Here is a 25,000-nt window from a genome sequence, read left to right as displayed (position 1 = left end):
AGGCTTAATGTCTAAGTTTGCAGATGATACAAAGGTTGGCAGAGTGGTTATTGACATCATCACGGTGAACTATTGCAACAATATCTTGGAAAATTGAATCGATGGGCTGAGAAATGGCACTTGATGATTAACATCGGCAAATGCATGGTACTGCACACGGGTAGCAGTAACCCCAGATTAACTTATCAACTGTATGGTACTACACTCAGGGTAGTGGAAAATGAAAAAGACCTGAAGGGTAATTGTGCAGTGCACACATGCAGCTGGGACAGCTCGTGGTGCTTTTCAATGAAATACAGACTTTTTGCTAGCAGGAATAAGGAGGCAATTATCCCTTTGTATAAGGACACGGTTAGGCTGCACCTTGAGTACTGCATACAGGTCGGGAGGCCTCACTTTAGGAAGTATGTAGTTCTACTGCAATGGGTGCAGGGAAAGGTAACCAGTTTGGTGAAGGGAACAAGAGCGTACTCTTATCTAGAAAGGCAAATTGCAGTGTCTCAAGACCAGGCACCTGCAGGGAGATCTGACTAAGGTGTTTAAAGCCTTGAATCAATTGATTAATCAGAATGTTAATGGTTTTCTTCCACTTGCTGAGACTATACACACGAGGGGGCATAAATTCAAGTTTAGGAAGGATGGCTGCAGGATAGATGTGTGGAAGTTTGCCTTCAGCTAGTGGGTGGTTGGTTATTGGAATAGGCTTAAACCTGTTGTGGCAGAAGTGGATGGGTAGAATAAATTCAAGGGAGAACTGGTATGGATGGGGAAACTTTTTTTCTTTCTTTTTTTTTTTTTTTTTTTTTGACTGATGCTATATACAGTGGCAGACAAAAAAAACTGCATCACCTTAAAAAAAATCATTTTTAAGATATTGTTTGATTACAGTAATTTTGTTTGTCACAAAGCAGAGGTACTGTGTCAGATAACGCTTCTATTGCATCAGACAGTAATTGCTAGGTACTGCATCAACTGTTTCTATAAATATGGCATTGGAAGGGTATACATGCTCATTAGTATCATGTTTTGCAGAGGTGTAAGCATGGCTCCATATATTCAGTTAAACTAAGGAAAAAAAAGTATCTGTTGCTCTGTCTCAGGAACGCCTTTCTATGCATGCTTTCACTGATAAAATAGGCTGCCACCAGTATCCCGGGTGCTGAAATTAAAGCATGAAACCGGTGTGTGAAGAGAAGACCTGGATCAGGCTGCAAGAGAGTGACTTTGCCTTCCCAAGATCGATATTTGAAACAGCTATTCCTTCGTAATCACCATGCTAGTGCTCCTGATCTAAAACTAGACTTTAAGATGGCCTCTGGTGTTGAAACAAGTGCACAAACTATCCAAAGACAGTTTTTGGAATGTGGTCTGCATGCCTATTGGCCCAAGAAGAAGCCTTCGTTGACCCAACAAATGAGGAAGAAGCAACTTGCTTGGGCTAAAATAAATGTTTCATGGACAAAAGAGCAATGAGAGACTCATTTTTTCTGACAAATCGAAATTCAACCTGCATGGCTCGGATGGGAAGCGATTATGTCAGAAGACGACAATCAGAGGCATACCATCCCAACTGCATAATGCTGACTGTAAAGTTCCACACTGGTAAGATGGTCTGGGGATGCATAACATGCAAAGGGGTGAGGCAAATTAAGTTTATTTACAAAATGGTGAATGCAGAAACCTACAATGCTATCTTGGAGGTTATCTGAACCCCATTATTAGGGATCACCACACAGATGTCCAAAACTGCATTTTTTTTTTACCAGGACTCGAGCACCTTGCCACACAGCAAAATTGGTAAGTTTTATGCTATTTAGATTTAATGACGAGTTTGTCTTCTTGTCTCACAAGACTTAAATCGTACTTAACCAATGTTTTTCCTCGTTTTTCTCCCTTAAGGTGCAGTCATACCTCAGAAATGCTGCATTACAATGTTGGACTGGCTCGGCCCGGCAACAGTCCAGATTTGAACCGCATTGAAAATTGCTGGTACATAATGTCGTCTAAAATTGCTCAGAAGAAGCCAACAGGTAAGATTCAGCTGCAGGAGAGCATTGTAAGGGTGTGGTATCACGAAATTAGGCAACCATATATGCGGAAGTTGATTAACTCTATACCAGATCGTTGCAAGGCTGTAATTGCAGCTCGAGGAGGAACAACAAAATATTGAGGACTTATTTTGTGATTTACCATACATAATACTATTACGTTAACTTGGCATTTCGGTTTATACACATAAATGCAATAAAATGTATGTTTGGTTGTCATGATTGCCATTTTAACGATTTCTCATATTCCCATTAATTATGCATTTACATTGGGAAGATACTTATGGCAATTAGGTATATCAGGTGGAGTCTTTTTATTGGATTTCATTCACAGAGATATATATCCCATCTAACAAATGCATTTCAAACATTTCTGCAACCTACAATGAAGCGCAAACACATTATTTGCAAAATTCACAAGTGATGCAGTTTTTTTGTCCACCACTGTAGATTGCTGTCTTGCATCATTTGCCATTACTACTATTAATTTGCTTTACCATCTCTCTCTCTCTCTCTCTCTCTCTCTCTCTCTCTCTCTCTGTACAAAGAGAGAGAAAGAGAAAGAACTGAACTTTATTCTTATTTTTACATATGTAACTAACTTTATTTATCATCAATTTGCTATACATATAATGAATAATTTCACCATTCTGTTTCTCAGACCCCCCTGGAACTGGTATATGGACCCCCCCCCCAGGGGTCCGCAGACCCCAGTTTGGGAAATGCTAGTCTAGGATATTGATCATTTCATCGGAGGCAGTGCTGTTTATCTTTACCAGATACCGAGAGAATGGGTCAGCAATGTGATCTTAGTGACTTAATGTAATATTATATTTAGCGCCGACATGCCATCAGAGGTGGACTGGGTCAAAAATTCTTTGGAAACTTGTAGGGCCTCATAATAGTATTTATGGCTAAATTCACACCAGCCCACTGGAGTTTCCCTAGCCAGCCCACCTCTGTGTACCACTGCAGGCATACAAATACTGCTGCCCTGCTGGAATGTTCACATACAACAGTGCCTAGTATATACCAAGAATAATCTAACAATTAGAAATCTTCAGCTAGCGGCAGTCCTGGTTACAGAGAGAGCTTCGTGATGCGACATGCTGAGAGAGTGAAAAGAACCATTACAGTCCAATAGGTCACAATTGATCAAACAGCATAATACGTCAGTGATTGCAAAGGTGTATACTGGAATGTGTACAATTCCCGGTAACATGTGCTGGACCCGTTGACAACCTTATGAGGTTCCAAATTTGTTATCTAAAAACAAATTAACATACACCTGTGCTGGATGGGCCAGCATTTGAGGAGTGGAACAAAATTGACTGGTCTAACGAATACTAGTTCTAGTTGTTCCATGTCAGAAAAACACATAGTAACAGAAAAATAAATAAATGGACTTATCATGCCAGGTTCCAATGTTGGAGGCTCGAAGTAAAACTGGGATGGTGAGTGTTTTGTGGAACCCGTTAGTTCTGCAATACAGCATAACCAACATCTAAATACAACCACCTGCTTCAGCATTATTGCTGACTAGATACATTCCTTTATGCTTACAGTTTACCCATCAAGTAAAGGTTACTTCCAGTAGAATAATGCACATCAGAATGCACTGACCATTTGGTAATAATTCGGGAAGTATGAGATGACTGCACTGGATCTCACCCCCACTGAATATTTGTGGGATGAGGTGAAACAAGCTACTTGTGGCAGGGAGCCATACCCAATCAGGCCAAAGTGCTTAAGAATCTCTATGGAGTCCAATAATAAAATTAGATGTTATCCTCACTACTAGTATGGGGATACTGATCTAGTATCACTGCTCAGTTGGTTTTCTCAGTAAATTAGCCATCAATATACATTTTTGTCCTTCAGTTGTCAAATTCTATAAATTTTTAATAAAAAAAATTCCCCAAAAAAAAAAAAAAAATTATATACAGGCATACCTCGAATAACGAATAGGATGCGTTCCACGAAATTACTTCGTTAAGCGAAACTTCGTTTTTAGAGGTAAAAATACTATGGCCAGAATAGGGATACGTTCCTACGTAAAGAAAATGAAAAGCTTTTTTTTCGAACAAAGAAAAGTTTTATTAAATAAACAGTCAACTTACATACAAAGTGAAATCACATTTTAAAATTGATTGCTTATGCTTTTTTTCTCTTTCATTTTACAATTGCCTATACGGAGTTATTGCATTTAACACTGATCGCTTAACAATAACACTTTTTCCTAAATCAGGATCATTTTCACTAAAAAAATTTAAAACGTTTTCAATGTCATTTAAGCAACTTTTTAAATCTTTGATTGTTAACACTTTTTCGGCAGGAACTTTAACTTCGTCTTCATTATCTTTGTCTTCGTTGCTAACAAGGTTTTCTAAATCTTCCACTGAAAAACCATCATCTTCTGCATTCAATAAATTTCTAACATCCTCTTCATCGACATTTGCGAAACATATTGATTGAGCCATCTGGATAACTTCATTTCTAATTTCTTGGATGTTATTTTCTTCTTCTAGTACAACTTCTGGCCATATTTTGCGCCAAACTCCATTTAAGCATTTCTTAGTGACTTCTTTCCAAGAACTATCAATGCTTTCAATTGCGTTTTTAATGGTTTAGTTTTTCCAAAAAGTTTTAACTGTCATTTCCTCTTTATCCTCTAGTTCAGTTAAACTGCTTAATGTTCGACGCAGTTTATAAGCTTTAAATGATGCTATTACTCCCTGATCCAATGGTTGAATCAGGGAAGTTGTGTTTGCTGGAAGAAACACAACTTTGACAGTGATGCATGTGTCCAACGTGTTATGATCAGTAGGATGTCCCGGAGCATTGTCTAACAACAAAAGAGCTTTTTCTTCAAAGTTGTTTTTTTTTTGACAATACCGTTTTACTTCAGGACAAAAGTGGTTAATAAACCAATCAGTAAATAACTCCTTGGTAACCCACGCTTTTCTGTTTGCTTTCCATATTACAGGTAAATTCATTTTTATGTTACCTTTTAACGCCCTCGGATTTTCTGAATGGTAAACTAATAACAATTTTAATTTATAATCGCCAGAGGCATTTGACCCAAAGAGTAACGTTAAACGGTCTTTGGCTGCTTTGAACCCAGCAGCTGATTTTTCTTCAATAGAAATGAAGCTGTTTGTTGGTAGCCGTTTCCAGAACAAACCGCTTTCATCAACATTGAACACCAAATTTGGAAAATTTTCATGTTCAATTATTTCCTTTAGTTTTTCTGGAAACTTATTTGCAGCTTCTCCTGTTAATTTTACACTATGAATCCTGGCCCGTTTTTTTTAAATTTCTCGAACCAACCACGAGAAGCCCCAAAGGTTTCCGTAATTTCTTCAGTTTGTTTAGATTTCAGGTGATTAAACTGGAATATTTTTTTTTATGTTAAATGGGGCTTGAAATTGCCGACTTCGTTATATCAAAGCTTCGTTATCAGAGGTAACGTTAACCGAGGTATGCCTGTATATATATATATATATATATATATATATATACACACACACATATATATATATATATATACACACACACACACACACACACACACACACACACACACACACACACACACACACACACACAAAAAATTTAGTTGGACAGTTGACAGTCATTCAGAGTTGAACCCACTTTTTGGATGCCAGGTTTGAGTTAAGACGTCAGTAGGGGCTTAATTTCTTTAATGTTGTATATATTTTCTTTTTACATAAGTTTAAATTCTTAAGTTTCATTAGCCACTTTATTTTTATCTGCTTAACTTCTGTAGAAATGTGCAACTAACAAAACTCTACCTCAGAAGGAGGAACTTTTCTCACATGTGAGTCAGTACGTCTTGAGCAGGGGGGTTGTGCGATTTTATAGGGGGGTTGTGCGATTTTATCTCCCTAAAATTTAGGTTTTTCTTATGACAATGAGCAAATAAATTGAAGAATAAGCTATATTACAGAGCGTATACTATTGTTTCATGTTAGTATTGATGTTCTTCTCAGCAATTACTATTCTTCTCAGCACTGTTAAGAAAATTGATGAGAAAAGTTCAGCAGCACTTTATTTTAATTCTTCATTGAAATATTGTCGGCTAAATAATTAATATTAAAATTATTTTAAAGAATCAGAAGTCAGGCCTGTGTGACCATAGCATATGTTAACATGGATGCCACTATATCCAGGCATTGTGATTGTTTGCATGACCTGCAGTGGCAATTTTCTAGTGGAAAATTCAATACCATTACATCAGGTCTGCCACTGCAGATGTTTCGAAAAATTTAGACAGGATGGTTAGCATTAGTGTTATATGAGGCATATGAATGCAAGAAAGCAAGATTAAACAGCATCAGCCAAAAAAAAAAAAAAAACCACCCTTCCCATTTCACCCATCTAGTCACTCCAAATGTTTGTCTAGTTCAGCCTTAAATTTATTTAAGCTATCAACTTCCACAACAACAGATGGAGCATCATTGGACTCAGGGGAGGTTCCCACGGACTGGAGATGTGCAAATGTATCTCCAATTCACAAAGGGGGGTTCAAAGGGTGACACGAGTAATTACAGACCAGTTAGTTTAACTTCTGTTCCGGGTAAAATAATGGAGTCACTGGTTAAAGATGCATTGCAGCAATAATTCAGATACAGCATGGGTTTGTTAAGGGTAAGTCTTGTCTGACAAATTTGATAGGAAATTATGATGTGGTTACAAAGGAACTGGATGCAAAAAATAATTTTGATATCATATATTTGGATTTCAGGAAAGCTTTTGACACTGTTGCACATGGAAGACTATTGTATAAATTGGAGCAGAATGGTATTAAGGGTAAGTTGCTACAATGGATAAAAGGATGGTTAAGTGGGAGAAGACAGAGGGAGGTAATCAATGGGTGCTGCTCTTTGTGGACTAATGTTATTAGTGGAGTCCCACAGGGTTCGGTGTTGGGTCCACTGTTGTTTTGTATATTTATCAATGATATTGATGAAGGGATATCAGGCTTAATGTCGAAGTTTGCAGATGATACAAAGGTTGGCAAGGTTGTTAATGGCAGTGTGCTACTACAACAGGATCTAGATAATTTGAGCAGATGGGCTAAGAAGTGGCAACTGAAGTTTAAGCTTGACAAACTTCAGTTTGGCAAAGTACTGCATATGGGTAGAAGTAACCCCAGAGAAACGTACCAACTGTGTGGTACTACACTTAAGGTGGTAGAAAATGAAAAAGACCTGGGAGTAATTGTGAAGTCAGATATGAAGTTTTCTGAGCAATGCAGACAGGCTGCCAGGGCAGGTCATGGGGTTTTGTCAATGATATATAGGAATTTTGCTAGCAGAGAGAAGGAGGTAATTGTCCCTCTGTATAAGGCAATGGTCAGGCCATGCCTTCAGTACTCCGTACAGGTCTGGAGGCCTCATTTTAGGAAGGATGTAGATTTACTTGAGCGTGTACAGAGAAGGGCAACAAGATTGATGAGGGGAATGAAGGGATCCTCTTACCAAGAGAGGCTTAAGTTCTGCAAATTGCAGTGGCTGGAGACTAGGCACCTGCGTGGTGATCTGACTGAGGTGTATAAGGCCTTGAATGGGTTGAGCACGCTGAATTCTGATGGGATCCTTCCACTTATTCAGATTACGAACCTAAGGGGGCATAAATTCAAATTAAGAAAGGACAGATGTAGAATAGATGTGCGGAAATTTGCCTTTAGCCAGCAGGTGGTTAATTGCTGGAACAAACTTCCATCTGTCGTTGTGGAAGTTGATAGGTTGAATAAACTTAAGGAGGAACTGGACAGGTATTTGGAGGGAATGGTGTGATTTTTTTTTTTTGTTTTTTTGGCTGATGCTGCATAAGCTCATACACTTTCTTTCTTGCATCACATGCCACTACTACTAAGTCTGTTCCACCAATCAACTACCAGCTAAGGCAAACTTCTTCACATCTATTTTACAACTGTCTTTCCTTAATTTGAATCTATGCCCCCTCAGGTTTTTAATCTGAGCAAGCAGAAGTATCTCGTCAGTATTGAGCCTGCTCAAACCATTCAAGGCCTTATACACCTCGATCAGATCACCTCGCAGGTGCCTAGTCTCCAGATGCTGCAACTTGCAGAACTTAGGCCTTTCTTCGTAAGCGCACCCTTTTGTTCCTATCACCAATCTTGTTGCCCTTCTCTGTACTCATTCTAGAAACTCTACATCCTTCCTAAAATGAGGCCTCCAGACCTGTACGCAGTACTCAAGGTGTGGCCTGACCATTGCATTATACAAAGGGATAATCACCTCCTTGTTTCTGTAGCAAAATTCCTATATATCATTGACAAAAATCCATGACCTGCTCTGGTAGCCCATCTGCACTGATCAGAGAACTTCATATCTGACTGCACAATCCATCTCCTTGAGTATAGTACCATACAGTTAGTACATTTCTTTTGGGTTACTGCTACCCCATACGCAGTACTTTGTATTTGTCAATGTTAAACTTCAGTTGCCACTTCTCAGCCCATCTGCCTAACTTTTCTAGATCCTGTTGCAGTAGCATACTGTCTTTACTGTCATTAACAACCCTGCCTTGTTATCATCTGCAAACTTGCACATTATGCCTGATATACCTTCATTAATATCACTGATAAATACACAAAACAGCAATGGGCTGTTTTGTCTATTTGTGTTTTGAATATACGGCACCTGTGAGCAATTGTTACAGTGAGGATGCACAGTGAGGCTGCTGTAGCAGAGTGGTCAATGCAAGAGTACACATTGCCTTTGTACACTGAACCCTGGGGGACTACACTAATAACATTAATCCATTTATTACCACTCTCTGCTGTCTCCCACTCAACGATCCCTTTATCCATTGCAGCAGCTTATTGGAGGCTTGAAGTGGTGGGAACCCATGTTTAGTCTCTAGAGCTAAGTTCCGGTCAACCCTTCAGTATCTCTTCCATCATGCAGTATGATTGATCACTTTTGAGGTTAAGATGAACGTCGTGGAGAGATCCAATATTCCTTACATTTCAAGGGTACATCTCTAAAACTGTATTCGCAGGCCGGCAGCTAGTTAGTACACCAGACCAAACCTATTGGTAACTCTCTAGGAGGCTCCGCATACACACTACTTGTGTATGCGGAGAGCATTGTCGAGGCCACGTTATGTCAAGGATCTGGGTATATTCTTACCACGTGTACGCCATATCCAAAAATTTCATTACTTCATTCAGCATGTCCCACCCACTTTTTCTCACTATTGAATACACCATGTATTGTCTAACTAATTGAGCAAGCTTATCTGCAAAAATATCTAAACCTCCCAAGCACTTCCTAATTCATTTCACAAATATACGTGGTCTCAATTCTAATCTCAATGATGTCCATTTCCACTTGCAGTCTGCCAAACCCCATGTACTTTTTATGACAGAATCTCAGTTATCGGTTGATTCAACTACTGCTCATCTCAGATGCCCAAATTATTTACTGTATGATTCCTTTCGCCTCAAAGGTGGCACTTGTGCATATGTCCATTATGATATTCCCTGTCAGAGACTTGGCAATTTGGAATCTCCTCTCTTTGATCTTCTCTGGCTTAAAATCTCTCTACCTCATTGTGTCAAATTCATCTGTTGTCTCTACCGTTCTCCCAACTCCACTAATCACTTGGAGCTCTTTGACTTCCTCTCTTTGCAATTTGACTTTCTCCAGACCAACTTTCCTAACAGTGAGGTAATTTTCCTTGGTGATTTTAATGTTCACAACTCCAGCTGGCCTCCGTTTTCTAGTCACACCGACCCAGCTGGTCGAGATGCTGAGGCTTTTGCAATTACTAATGACCTTGCACAGATTGTTCATTTACCTACAAGAATACTAGACAATTCTAATCATACAGCCAATATGCTTGATCTTTTTCTCACAAACAACCCTTCTAAGTATAAGGTTGAAGTGAGAGGTCCTTTAGGCACTTCAGATCACAACTTGGTGATTGTCTCTTCTCCAATGGAACCTTTATCTCATGGCTATTACCAACCTCATGTTGTTTGGCATTACAAGAATGCAAAATGGGATGACCTGCGAGACGTCTTTTCTTCTTTTCCTTGGTCGAATTACTGTTTCAAAACTTCTGATGTCAACGTTTGCTCAGATAGTGTCAGTGAAATTATTCTTGCTGGAATGGAATCCTTCACCCCACATTCCACTTTAAAATCTCGTCCTTTATCTAAACCTTGGTTTTCCAATAAATGTGCTAAGGCTGTTCAAGAGAAGAATGTTGCATATCGTAATTGGCTTGTTTCCAATTCTTCATTTTCTGCCTACACCAAAGCTGGCAACAATTGTAAAGCAGTCGTTAATCAGTCTAAACTAGGTCTTGAACAGGCTAAGAGTAGAAAACTTGCTAGCCGAGCATTTGGTAGCCGAGCATTCTGGTCTCTTGCCAAAGCTATTGGCCGCAACTTTTGCCCATCTCTGCTCCCACCTCTGTCAAAACCAGATGGTTCTATTGTCACTTCAGCCAAGGATAAAGCTGACCTGATAGCATCCCATTTTTCTTCCAGCTCATGTATTGATGATCTTGGTAAAACACCTCCCACCATTCCCAACACGCTGCATTCAATGCCTCCTGTGGTCTTCCGTCAAAAGGATATCAGAAGGATTTTGATGAATCTTGATGCTAAGAAAGCTCCAGGTCCTGATGGTATTTCTCCACTTGTTCTCAAAACCTGTGTTCCTGAACTTACTGCGATTCTTTGCCGCCTTTTTTCACTCTTATTCCAAAGGTGTTTTTCCTTCTGCTTGGAAATTTCCTCATATCCAGCCAGTCCCTAAAAAGGGTGACAAAATCCCTCCCATCCAATTCTCGTCCCATTGCAATTACTTCTACTCTTTCTAAAGTAATGGAGAAATCAATTAACCGCCAACTCTTAAACTACCTAGAAACCTTCCGTCTGATCAACGATCGCCAGTCGATCCACTGATGATATTCTGGTTTATGTTACCCATTTATGGACTAATTCAATGGAAAGGTTCGGTGAAACACAAGTAGTTGCTCTTGACATCTCAAAGGCTTTTGATCGTGTTTGGCATAAAGGTCTTCTAAACAAGTTTCCATCTTATGGTTTGCCAACTGTTTTTAGTAATTGGTTATCCAGTTTTCTCTCTGATTGCTCACTGAGGGTGATGGCTCTGTCTTCTAACTTCTCCACTAATGCCGGTGTCCCCCAAGGTTCAGTTCTTTCCTCCACTCTTTTCCTCTTGTATATTAATGACCTTTTTCCATTGACTGGAAATTCTATCCATAGTTTTGCTGATGATCGCACATTGCATTCCACTTTCCATTTTGAGAAACCTTATCCTGCTCAATCAGCTTCAACTTCTTGAAAATCTGCTGCCAATTCCTTAAATGCCGATTTTCAGGTAATTCTCCAGTGGGGCAAAGACAACTTAGTTGATTTCAACCCTTCTAAAACTCAGTCTTGTCTTATATCTCGCAAAAAGGATTCTTCTGCTCCTATGCTTATCTTTAGTGACACTACAATTTCTAGGCAAAATGATATCTCTTTTGGGGATTACCCCGACTTCTAATCTCTCTTGGCACAAGCACATTACAAATATCGCTTCCTCTGCATCTAAAAAACTTGGTTTTCTCTTTCGCTCTCTGCATTACTTTTCTTCCAAACAGCTGCTCACTCTGTATAAATCGCAAATCCGCCCTGCCATTGAATATTGTTTCCACATCTGGGGCGGTGCCCCCAAAACCTCTCTCAGGCTTCTAGATTCCATTCAGAAAAGGGCTGTTAGGTTAATTAATGATTCATCTCTAACAGAGTCTCTCCACTCGCTTTCTCATAGACATACTGTTTCTGCTGCATGCCTCTTCTACAGATACTTCCATGGGCACTGTTCTTCTGAATTGGCTTTATAATTCCCACTCTCTCTTTCAAAACAGTCCGAACACGTGCCGCCACCAGCCAACATCCATTTACTGTCCAACTTCAAAGCCACAGAACTAACTTTTCATCTTCCTCATTTATTCATTCAACTGCCGTTTTCTGGAACAACCTTCCTTCATACGTATTTCCTGAATATTACAATCTACAGAAGTTCAAGTCCAATGTCAACAAATATCTTCTTTCATCTTCTCATCCTCTAACCCAAGCACAGTACTAAGTACTATAGGTTCTAATACCTCTCGTGTTTGGGGTTCATATAAAAAAAAAAAAATAAATAAATAACTTACCCTCAATGCCATATTGCACCAATTTGTACAGCACTCTTCCATGTGCAACAGTAATGGTTGGTTCAATATGGTTCTTAAAGAACATAGGGAAGTCCATTCAAGTATATCGCCGGGGGTGCAGGAGAGAATCTGCAGTTTTGATTTTTTATTTTTTAAGTAAATTCTATATATATCAGTGCAATCACCATGTGCATTACTTAATGTCTTGCATACTATGCATTCAACTTTGTCATGAAGGCGATTTTTTTTGTAATTTTCAAATATTATTCCTTATAAACCTATTTATGCACAGACATTTTACTGAATGGGGAGAACGTAAAATGTTTAATGCTCTGTTTTATTAATAATTATAACAGGCTATGTCTGCTTGTTTGATTGTACAATGAAACAATTGAAACTTTGTTTGTTTGTTGTGAGAGAATAATAAACGTTAAAACAGGGGCGTGCAACTTTTTTTTTTTGGCTAGTGCTCAAGACGGATATAATGCAAAAGGTTGCTTGCTGGTCGAGGAGTGCAAGTACATTTTCTTGCTATTAATTATGCATTTTCAAAATACAATTGATTTTTTGTTAAATTTAATAATTAATACGAAACTCCTAATAATCATCAATTAAATGACATTAGTAAAATTTTTATTACATAGTTATAATATCATTATAAGTTGTTCATAAATTTCATATAACTTTATATATATATGCTTCATAAAACATAAAAAGCAATGCAGAAAAATCTAATATTACTTTTTTTTTTTTTTTTTTTATATTTTCAAAAATCAATATGAAAAAAAAAAGTTGTGACACTAGTTTTAAACTTGGGAGAAGTAACAATGGCTGCAAAATTTATTAAAATATGAAAACCACTATATTTAAAACTGAATGTAACTAAAATTAAACTAGCAAACCAACTTATAAAATTATAATAAAACTTATGTCAATTTCTTTACCGGACAGTACACTCAAACACCAAGCAACGATATGATTAGCAATTAATTGTGGTAGTAGTCAATCCATCCATTGTATTTACAAATTTTATAAGTTCTCCTTATCTGTTTTAAATTTGCCCTTATCATTTTAGATTGCCTCAGTTATAGTTATTTACCTGTCTAAAAAATATAATAATTATTATTACATTATTATTATCTATTTCTATTTGTTAGTTTTTAATGATGGGTATGGTTGAGGATAACGGTGCTTGAGGCATTTGCGAATTCTCAAAAAATATTGTAGTTTCATAAATTGTCTTTATCAGATCAAATGCGTACAAACAGAAATAATTAACAGATTCTTTTGAATCTACTCTGTGGCTCAAATTATGCTATAAAATCAGCAATCCAAATATCTGGAATAAAATCAATTTGGTTATCACCAAAACTGCTGGTAATTCTAAGCACGATGCACACCAGATATTTGATGACCTGCACAGGCAGTTATGCAAGCTGTAACCAAGGAACTACAGACAACCACGCCACATGCGATTCATGAGTAATCAGCATGATATGATGGTAGAGATAAATATTTACTGTGTTTCTACTTTTAGCCTACGATTTTTTTTTCCGGCCAAAGGAAAGAGATTATTAAAAGATTAGCATATACTGTATTTTGTTTATAAAGGCAAAAATGTTATGATTTATGGTTGCACCAATCGCGTGTGCACAGAATATACGGCACCTGTGAGCAATTTTTACAGTGAGGATGCACAGTGAGGCTGCTGTAGAAGAGTGGTTAATGCAAGAGTACACATTGCCTTTGTACACATGCGTTGAGTAACCATGATACAATCCTGCATGATTACCAAATGCTGTGCTGTTCTTATATTCTCTATATCTTATGAATTCTTCTGACCGTATGGCCATCCTAGAGTACAAACAGAAAATTTATTTATTTTTGTTGACTTGGTATTATTATTATTAGATATATATGGTGCAAGGAAGCCTGTGGATTATGCTGCATCAGCCAAAAAAAAAAAAAAAAAAAAATTCCTGAGTTACCCTGAGAGAGAGAGAGAGAGAGAGAGAGAGAGGGAATTCACTAAGAAAGAGAAGAATGATGATATCCAGCTCAGGATCCTGAGTGTGCCAAGCCAATACTCATCAGATGTGAGCCCCTTCATTTGGTATGATGCCATATTGCACATTTTGTATCGAAATAGAAAATTCCTAGGAGAGGATAAATACCACTGATATACGCAAGACCAACCTTCCCTCTTTTCTCTTAGCACTTTCTTTGTCTCCATGTTGATACCATAGCCTAAACAGTTTGTATTTTTTTGTGATAATTAAAAAAAAAAAAAAAAATCCTTGAAATGTGATTTTAACTTTTTGTCACATTTATGCTAGTTGCGTACATGTGTGGCCAATGTGTTCAGTTGTACTATTGGAAGAATAATTAAAACTAATTTAATTATCAGTTTCATTGCATTATTTCAGAATTAGAAATAGACAACTATTATTGTTTTATTTATTTATTTTTCATTCCAGAGAAAAAATCATAACTAGGGCGATCAGAAATGATAAGGACAAAGTTGTTTTTAAAGTCTTATATGATATGTAAGTTAAACTACGTTTTTTTTTTAATATTACCCAAAACAAGGAAGGTATTACACCCAATATCACTTATAAAAAAAAAAAAAAAAAAGATTTGGTGAATAGTCAGTCCACGATTTCCAACCAATAATAGTCAACCATAATGCGGCAATAATGTTTGCTTGCCCAAACATATTTTAATCATACTCCTTGAAGTTGTTTACGATGTAGAACACTCCCACCACATCTGTCCTTTACCACGAGTCATATTACCCATGGATTTGTTCATATTCTGGAAACGATCTTGTTGCTTTCCGGAATATGGTGATCCTCCCACTTCGATCCATCCTATCTCTTCTGTGTGATGTTGTTGTTATTTGGTTTTTAGGAGCATTATCAACTAAGGCCATATTGCTCTGAGGATATGCGGTGGTCATTCCCTGACCTTTCCGCATCCTCTGTATTTGGTGGTCACAGGCTCGAACCCCGGTCTAATCAAGAAGCGTGTGCTACGCACTGCTGCTCCTGCCCACCTGGCTACGGAGGCGCCAAATTAGAATCAAGTGGCATGGAGCCAACCTGCATAAACCGATTGGTGTCCACTGGAAGTCATGTTTACCCAAGCTGCTGTAGAAGGCACACGAAGACAACGGGTTTTGGAAAAAGGACCAATTAAATCATGAATCGGAAGGGCCACACGGTCTATGGCCACTTTTCTCACGAAACTGAAAGGGAGGTTTTCTGTCTTCGAAGAAATATGTTCTCTTGTTAATAATACCGAATCCAAACGAAAATTTAGCTTCACATGAAAACAAGGTGTTGTATAATGCTGGATTTTTGTCATGTGGAAAAATTAAACTTACAATGAGTTCATCACTGTAAGTTGAATAGCTAAATTTGTAAAGTTTATAATCATATGCATAAAGTTGCCACTCAGTGATAGAAGACTGATATACAGTGGATAAACAATTAATATAAACATAAAGTAAAGCGGACCTAAGGGTCCACTTTACTTGACGAACAGATAACTAGTTTGATTTATTTCGTCAAATTTAGTTTGCAAGAAATAAGAGTAATGCAGATTTTATGGGAAGAACAGCATACTGGTGATTATTGATAAAAGCATTAGCAGTGGAAAATGATGTAAGAAAGCAAGATTACACTTACAAAAGTGTGTAAGTAGGCCCTTCTGTAGTTACTTTAGCTTCATTTCTGAATTAGAGGTTTGACAGTAATGTGTTTACATTTGTTACAGGTGAAAAAATGGTTGGAAGAACGGTCCATTACAACTCTTAGCTGGACAGAAACAGCCCAGACCTGAATCCTATAGAGAACTGTTGGCATCGTGTGGAATCTGCAATTGCCAGAAAGAAACCAAAGACCTTTCGTGAACTTTGGGAAGCCATAATTTGTGTTTGGAACAACGAACTATCAGTTGATTATCTTCAGAAATTGATATTGTCAATGCCTTGACGGTGTGCTGCTGTCATCAGGGCCAGAGGCAGTTCAACCAAAAATAATTTGCACCTGGTGAACTTTTCATTTTGTTTTCCATTTAAAATGATAAACTGAAGCAAAGTGAGGGCTTCTGATAACATTTCAGCCATAATTGTCTTGCTTACCAAAACTTTTTTTTTTTTTTTTTTTTGATTTGGTAGTTGTTGGCGCATTGGCTTCTGTGGCCATATTGCACCTCCCAAGGTTTTTGCAGTACTTTGATCCAAGCCCAAGGCGGGAATCGAACCCGCGACTTGTGGGTTGCCGGGCAGGTACTTTACCCACTCGGCTATCCCGGTCGGCCTTACCAAAACTGTTGTATAAAGGTTGCAAATACTCATTTGGGAATAATTTGAGAGCACATGTCAAATATTACTTAGCTTTACCTTAACTATTAATAAATATCTTTTGTTTATATTTCTATTTGTGATGCTAGCCATTAATGTAACATACCATCATGAAAAAGCGTTAGCAAGGTGATGCACTTTCTTTGAACACCAGTGTAGTTAGTTTTGAGTTTTAGATATTTTGTAACAAATTAGTTACAACAGCGTGTGACATCCAGGGAATCATTTGTTCACCTATAGAGTAGGGAATTGATAGGAATGAATGCAAAAATTGCAGAATGAAAGAATAAAGTCATCAATATACAAGAGGAAAAAGGTGGGAGAAATAACTGAACTTTGAGGAATGAGCATTAGTGGAGAAATTAGTAAGTGGTCAGAGAAAGAAATGGATATCTAACTACAAAAAACAGTCAGCAATCACAAGTAAATTTATTCACAAAAAGAATACTAATATAGATGATGCTAGGACAAAAATCTGACATACCAAACTTTTAACAAAATGTTTATATGTAAAAACTACTTGAATGGTTCATAAATAAAAAAAAAACACAAATCCCAATTTTAAAAACAAATTTTAATTATCGTACATTAAATATATATTTAATCATATGATCACTCCCCAATCAGTCTTTTTTTTTTTTTTTGAAGAAAAAGAAGAAATCAGAAACTTTCTATTGAGTGAAAAAAAAAAAAAAAAAAACGTATCGTTTCATAATACTGATCTTATTGCTCTTAAAGCATAAAAAGATTTGCAGAATTCGTCAGGATTTGCAAATAGTACAGAGACAATGTCTGGATTTGTGCTCAATGGCCACATTCTAACATCAACAAATACAATAAAATTATAATTTTAGTTATATCACAGTAATATACCATGTTTGTCAAATTGCCTACTTTTAATAATGCTACTTTGTTTTAAAATAACCATTTTTTTTTTTTGTGTTTTGATGTGCACCAGGCCCCAGTCTGATTTCAGACAGTCTGGCCTGTATGCAGATACCATACAGTCATAAATATTTACTGGTTATGTTCCCTCTGCAACCAAATACTGTATCATTGCATACACTGGGTGCATGTCCATATCCATGCTGTTCACAGCATGGAAACTATTGCCACCATCCTAGCCTTGATTTGAGTACCAATACTCATACATCAGCCCTAAAAGCATCATTATCTGCTCTGCAAGTGCCAGCATTGATTCCAGGGCTATCCGAACTGCTTATTCCAAAGCCTCTGCTTCAGTGAATGCCCCTTCTACATTCAGAAGGGATTACTTTATGATTTATTGAATAAATAATCTTAAAAAATGTATTTTAAATAATATGCATAAACCACTGCATTTGTTTGTCTACCTGAAGACTGCTGCCACAAACCTAATGCTAAGACAATAGTTGAGTGTATTATTACTGATCTTAATTTGCTATACAATGACAGAACACACTCAATGTTAAGTGAATGGTGGCATGACACTCCTACCTTAACTCCATCTCTCTTTGAAGAATAATGTTTAACATTACTCATTGGTCACCCATTCTTTGAGAAAACTTATCACAAATTTATTTCATTGCATTTCATCATCATAGCAAGCATTATTGACAAGCATTACTATATATATATATATATATACTGTGTATATATATATATATATATATATATATAAAATAACAAACGATACACTCGTTGGAAAAGGCTGATTATAGTAAGATATTTCTTTATATCTTACTATAATATAAATATAAAATACTGTGATAATATAAAATACTGTATAATGAAACTAAAATGGAGGTTTCATTTAAAATCAATCTGGAACCCACCTGTAATTTGAATTTTATTATGCAGCTTTTATTTTTAGAATAAACACTTTCACATTCAAACAGGTTAAAGACATATTTAACACACACACAGTTACTTTGTACAAGTTCAACATTATCTGTCCATAAAAACTGAATTTTTCCTGGAAAAACTGGAACTGTTATTCTAACGTAACGAGGATCACTACAACACATTTGAGCACAAGGAAATATTTTTACCTGTAGAACAGAACTGTGACACAAAATACCAACTGAAAATAAAATATCATTAAACCAAGCTTAATAAATATTATTATACCTTTTGAGGTAGGTGATATGTTCCCCACTATGCACATTATGTTTAAAATTAGAAAAGTGAATGAATTGTTAATGAAGAACATTTTTGAAAATGTTTTACCCAATAAGCTTGGAGGGGGGGGGTATATCTTCTATATGCTTTTGTTTAAACACCGGAAGGTTAATCTTAAAAAAAAAAATAAACAAGCTTGATCTATTAAAAATGTGCCTAAAAACTGCATCCAAATACATTGCCCTTTCTGGTCTAAATGTTAGCTGTTTTGATCAAACATGCGCAAATGTGTTACTTCTGCAAAAAAAAAAAAAAAAAAAAGAAAGCACGAATTTCACAGCTGAAAATTTTATAAAAACTCTCAAGGAAACAACTAATAAAAATTGAACAAAAATTATATAATGATAATAAAACTTAATTGGAAAATACTGGACATTTATATGTCAATATTTTCTCAATTTGTTTCCCAGAGAAAAAGCTTAAATATTCGACTGTCAGATCAAAATTGGTTAACTGGCACAGCACTAACCTAATTACAGTATACAAGGTGTGATCAAAACTTTGGGATTTAAACTAAAATTTTGGAAATTCTGAACCTATTCTGAAGGAGATTCGCCTATATAGCCAGATGAATCTGCTTCAAAGTAGTCTCTTTGAAATTATACCTATTACAATGATTCTGCAACTTCTCAAAGCACTCCTGATGGTTTTTTTGAAATTGCTAATACAGTCAGTATTAGCAGTTTTGCTGTGACATATTTTCGCAACGTGAATTTGCTCCAATGCGACTGATATATTAGGGAACAGTGGGGGCATATTGCGATTTTCGTGTTGGCTTATCAGCAAATTCATCTGTGAATAACACCAGGTGAACTCAAAACCTGGCACCAAGCTGAATGTCAAGGCCTGCACAGCAATACATACAAGTTTACGAAGCTTAAAAAATGTCAAATGTGTGAGAGCTATATTTCCCATTTACTGTAGTTGTATTAGTCGGAGAGACTGTTGTCATTTGCTGTATTCACAAGATAACAGGTGATATTGTGTAGCTGACTCATGTTTTCAGGAGCTCACATTTTTCTGTTCGAACAGAAAATTTGTGAGGCGTGATAGCATAAGCAGAGGAGCACATTTCTAGAGGTCAATATCATAAAACAATAATAAAAAAAAAAAATTCATTTCCCAGTTTATTGGGCTTTTCTGTTGTGCAATATATTATAAAAGAGTAGTAAACTCGATCTTATTGAATTTGCGATAATACCGATAGCTGGGATTCTGCGGGCTTTTACGTTATTATGGTGAAAAATGGATTCCCTTTCAGGAAATCTTCAATCATATAAAAAACTTAAATAAATTTTCAGAATCTTCTCTTCACTCCTATTTCTTAAGCTTCGTAAACTTGTTACTCCGCATCTCACTTGGGCAATTTTTGCATGCCGTGTTTTTCGTTATTGATTGCTTATTTTTTTTTACTGTTTTGAATTTTACAATCCAAGAAAAAAAAAAAAAAAAAGTCAGCAAACAGAAATATCAATTAGTATGCATATATTACAGTATTAATTAAGCTAGTACATAAGTGTACATAGTCTCTGACCAATGCAATGTAACTTGTCAAGGTAAAGTGCTATATTTACTGTAATATTTATTTATTTATTAGAAATTTAAGATGTTAAACCTGTGTTAGCAATTTTTTTGGATTTTTAATTTTTTTTAGCATGTTACTTACCAGACTGAACTTTTTTTTTGTTTTTTGAGTGCTGTGCCTCTGTCCCTATTCTTCCCATAAGCCCTGTTGTTTTTAATGAGCGAAATATCATAACGTGGAGATTTTTAAGAACACATGTACTGCATTATAGCAGAACTGACTGTATTACATTGTGTTCTGAATAATTTCCTCAACTGCAAAACTATAACCTTTCAAGGGAGCTTTAAACTTAAATCACATTGAGCTAAATCCAATCAGTATGACTTGATGGGGAACCACAGCTGTGGATTGCTTCCTAAGATATTCTTCAATGGAAAACTAGTAGAGTTGTTGTTTGTGATGATGCAAAGCAAGTGCCAATTCCCAAAACCCACTTTATCGGCCATTTTCTCCAAACAGCATCACACAACTGCCATAAAACTGTTTTGTAGTGTTCTTGGTTTGTTGTTTGACCATGTGGGCCTAATTCATAATTAACAATGCCCTTTGAGTCAATATAAAATAATACAAGTGCTGCTCACATTTGTCAAGATTCTCTTCCTTGAAGCTGACTGAGTCTTCCACCAAGAATTCCTGTCATAACTATATACCCATGATTTGTCACAAGTAACAATGGAATAAACGAAGTATAAGTGAGCAGCAGAACACTGACAAAAGATCCTGACACAGGAGAACTCACTGCTCTCCATGATCATCAGTAAGGATGTGAGCCACATACTGAAGGACACTGCACTGCCAGATCTTGTGTTAGAATTTACTGACATGTCCCATGGCAAATACTTCGCTAACAACTTTGCAGATAGTTAAATGTAGACCATTCCTGATCAGATCACAAACATGAGCAAACGAATCATTGGTTTTTGAAGTTGAAGGGGGGCAACAGGGGATTATCATTGACAAGCAAGTTTCAAACTTCTTCAAAATACTGAAGTCTTTGAAGATGGATAACTTCTTTTCTGAAAGCTGTTTTTAACATTTTGTGGATTTCTGTTGCATTTTTCACTAATCAAATAAAATTTGATGAAAATCTGATACTCAGGAAAATTGCTCATTTTAAAAATGTGATGAGAATCACATTTTTTCAGTAGGCAATAATTCAGACTTACTGTAGTCAAATAGTTAATTAATGTGTTACTATAATCAGGTTAGTTGAATTACATGTTGCTACTTTCTGTGATGCCTCAATTTGAAGACTCAAGTGTCCTCAACTTTCTTATTACACCTTGCTGATATCAATTACAGTAAGACTGATAAGGTGTGATCAGAAATTAATAATACTATTATTTATCATTTTTGTAATAGCATTCGCAGTGGTGTTCTTATAAGTTACAGCATACCTGTCAATCATTTGGGTCCTTGCTAGTATCTCATACAAAAATCACTATTTATGAAAACCATTTTTTATTGTTATTTTTCATCATTTTCTCATGTTGACAAAAATCCATAAATTTTAATTTGTGAAATTTATCTTGCTTGACTTTTTTTATTGTAGAAATTGTTAGAAATTTTGTTTATGATATAATATCTGCAAAATTATTATAACAAATTACAGGAATAGGGGATACTTTTCCCCTCTGCTCGGGACTTAAGAGTTCTTGAAAATGCTATATATACAAGGGTGGATCAATAAGTAATGCAGAATTATTCACAACATGTATGCGCATGCATAAGGAAGAGGGGGAATTTATAATGGTGTACAACTTTTGTACTACCCATTTAACACAACTAATATTTTGCTGATGTTTTCAGATCCGAAGATATGGATGGATAAAGTGACAGCCGTTTCTGGCAACAGTGTGTGATGGAGTTCCTGTTCAAATCAGATTATCAGTCAGCCATATCTATCCATCAAAAACTCCAGGCAGCCTATGGGGACCAGAAAATTGATTGAAGTAATGTCCAGTGGTGGCTCCAACAGTTTCAGAAGGTGATTGTGACAGTGAGGACAAACCAAGAGCCAGAAGACCAAAGTCTGTCAAAAATAGTGAAAACGAAGAACTCACTGACCAGATCAATAAAAATTACAGGTGCATAACCACCAAACAAGTGATGAGCACTGCAAAAGTGTCAGGGTATTTTGGCTATTGTCAATATACTGGGGTACAGAAAATTCTGTTCTCAGTGGGCACCTAAAGCTGCTCACACAAGAGATGGTGGCTGTGAGGAAACAGATCTATGAAAATCTTCTGGAGAGGTTTTCTTCTGGCAGTCCTGAGTGCTTTAAAGATGTCATCACGTGTGATGACACATGGTTCTTCCATTATGACCCACAAACCAAATGAAAATCCAAGAAATGGCCACACCCACATAAACAAAAAGCCATAACTTTCCAAATCGTCGACAAAACTAATGGCAGCTGTGTTCTGGGATCAAAATGGCATCCTTTTTATCAATTTCTTGGAGAGCAGAATAGCCATCAACAAAGAAAGATACTGTCTGTTCCTGGAAAAGCTTAATCAAACTCAAAACCAAAAGACTGGAACTGAATCAGCAGGACATCAAGTTTCAGCAGGATAACACAAGACTGCACACAGCAAAGATGATACTGTAAAAGACTGCCCAACTAAGGTGAAGTACAATGCCTCACCCACCCTAGAGCCCTGACCTCACCCCATCAGATTTTTTTTTTTTTTTTGTTTTTGTTTTGTATACTTAAGGCATACTTGTATGGTAAGGTGTGTGCAAGCGATATGGAACTCATTTCTGACATTTCTGACATTATGCCTCTGATTTTAACCAAAATGCATTCACTGCCCGGAAAGAATTCTGGAGGAAAAGTTTCTAGTGTGATGATTCTTATACTGAGTGATATTTTCACATTTGAATGCATACACTGCAAAAAAAAAAAAAAAAAAAAAGGCACTGTCCACTATTAAACTATGGTGCTCTTATATTAGTTAAAATGAAGCTGTAACTGCTGTAGTGAGGTAAAACATGCAACTTATTTTAAGATTATTACAAATATAAATTTCCATTACTTATTCACAAGATCAAATATTTAATGCAGCTTTTGCAGAGCTCAGGACAAATTTTTCCGGCACAAATACAGACATGAGCATGTTGCTTATGTTCATATTTGTGTTTTATCTCTAGAAGTGTGTCCATGAGCCAGACTGCATGTTTTGCAGACTGGAAAACTGAAATAATGTGGGGGGGGGGAAGCCTCCTGATATTGGCTAACTAGTATATCCATTATTGATGAAGACAACTCCAGTTGTTGCCAAGAATAGAACCTAGATTCCTCCTAGTTCTTAAAAAAAAAAAAACCCTCAAAAGAACATGCAGTCTGCCATCCCCCCTTACGATGATATCTGGATATGCCACTGATGCATCCCACAGACTAACTAGGGAGGATCCCCAATTCCCACAAATTTTTCATTCATTCATGCTACCATCTTGCTTAACGGTGGTACCTGGGCCCCGAGTCCCATACCACCATTCATGACACTTAATTTCATCATAAGTAGCACAAGTAAAAGCAAACATAACAAAAAAAAAAAAAAAAAAAAAAAAGCTTTAAACACAATGTTAGCCTATTATAGCTGATTTAGTCCACCGGATGTCAGTCAGTATTACTCATGCCTAGCGAAAGAGGAGGCATGGCTCTACCTACTATCTAGCAAGGCGATTCCTTTTCCAGTATAAATCATTTGAAAATTCTGAAAATTTCGTCTTCTTAAATTTTCATATTGAGGGCAGATCTTCAGCATATTGATTGGAATCTTCAAGCTTGCCACTAATCACATAGTTCACTTTCAGTCAATTCTAACTGTTTCATTTTGTAATTAAATAGTCCATGCTCAGTAAGGAAGCACATAACTAAACACTAACTAAGGCTGCACTTTTAGGTTCATGGTTGCCCATCAGGAAAACAAAATTTCATACGTCAATCTTTATCATGAGGTAAATTTCTTATTCTTCTACCCATGTATGCTGTCGTTTCATTTTTAATTCAGCCTGAATATGCAACTTCAGTTCTTAATATAGACAGTTTGTATGTAATATCCAAACTGAGGCAGGAAACAACTTCCATTAATTCTCCTATTGTTCTTCTGACAATTACTAAATCAATAAGCTGCTTTCCTAATTTTCAAACACTAGAAACAGTCCTAGGATCAATTCTACAGTTCTTGGAATTGGTGATTAGTATGTATTCAAAAGACCTTTTTTTTTTTTATAAACAAAAAACAAATAAATAAAAATAATAGAATATTTCATAAATTAGGCATTTGTACAAAGTAGTACCATGCAGCAAGCTGAAAGATTCACAAAATTGGTAATGCAAAGCATATATAATATCTACAAAAAAACTGTTAGCAGAGACTGTGCATTTAGTGATATTCTGAATTAACTAAGTCAAATATGTGGATCTGTTCTGCACCTTGAATATGCCTGAAAACAATAGAGTAATACACATGCACATAATAGAACAGTTGTAATTTGTTAGTATTTTTAATTCACTGCACTCAAAAACAACCTGACTCATTTTAAATTATAAACAGTCTTAAGGTTGAGTTGTCTCTAAATATAAATTTTTAATAACAGAGA

General features: G+C 36.4%; 1 protein-coding gene across 9 annotated transcripts in view; it reads right to left on the bottom strand.

Annotated features, from left to right (window-relative positions):
- LOC150078358 (uncharacterized) overlaps window positions 1-25,000 on the bottom strand; it is an 821,930-nt gene that overhangs the window by 335,706 nt on the left and 461,224 nt on the right. The gene's annotated exons all lie outside the window — the stretch shown is intronic.

The sequence above is a fragment of the Mastigoproctus giganteus genome, chromosome 11 (assembly GCF_048544385.1).
Source record: "Mastigoproctus giganteus isolate SK-2022 chromosome 11, ASM4854438v1, whole genome shotgun sequence".
Classification (NCBI taxonomy): domain Eukaryota; kingdom Metazoa; phylum Arthropoda; class Arachnida; order Uropygi; family Thelyphonidae; genus Mastigoproctus; species Mastigoproctus giganteus.
The sequence above is the reverse complement of the archived record's forward strand: the minus strand, read 5'-3'. Positions and strand labels throughout refer to the sequence as shown.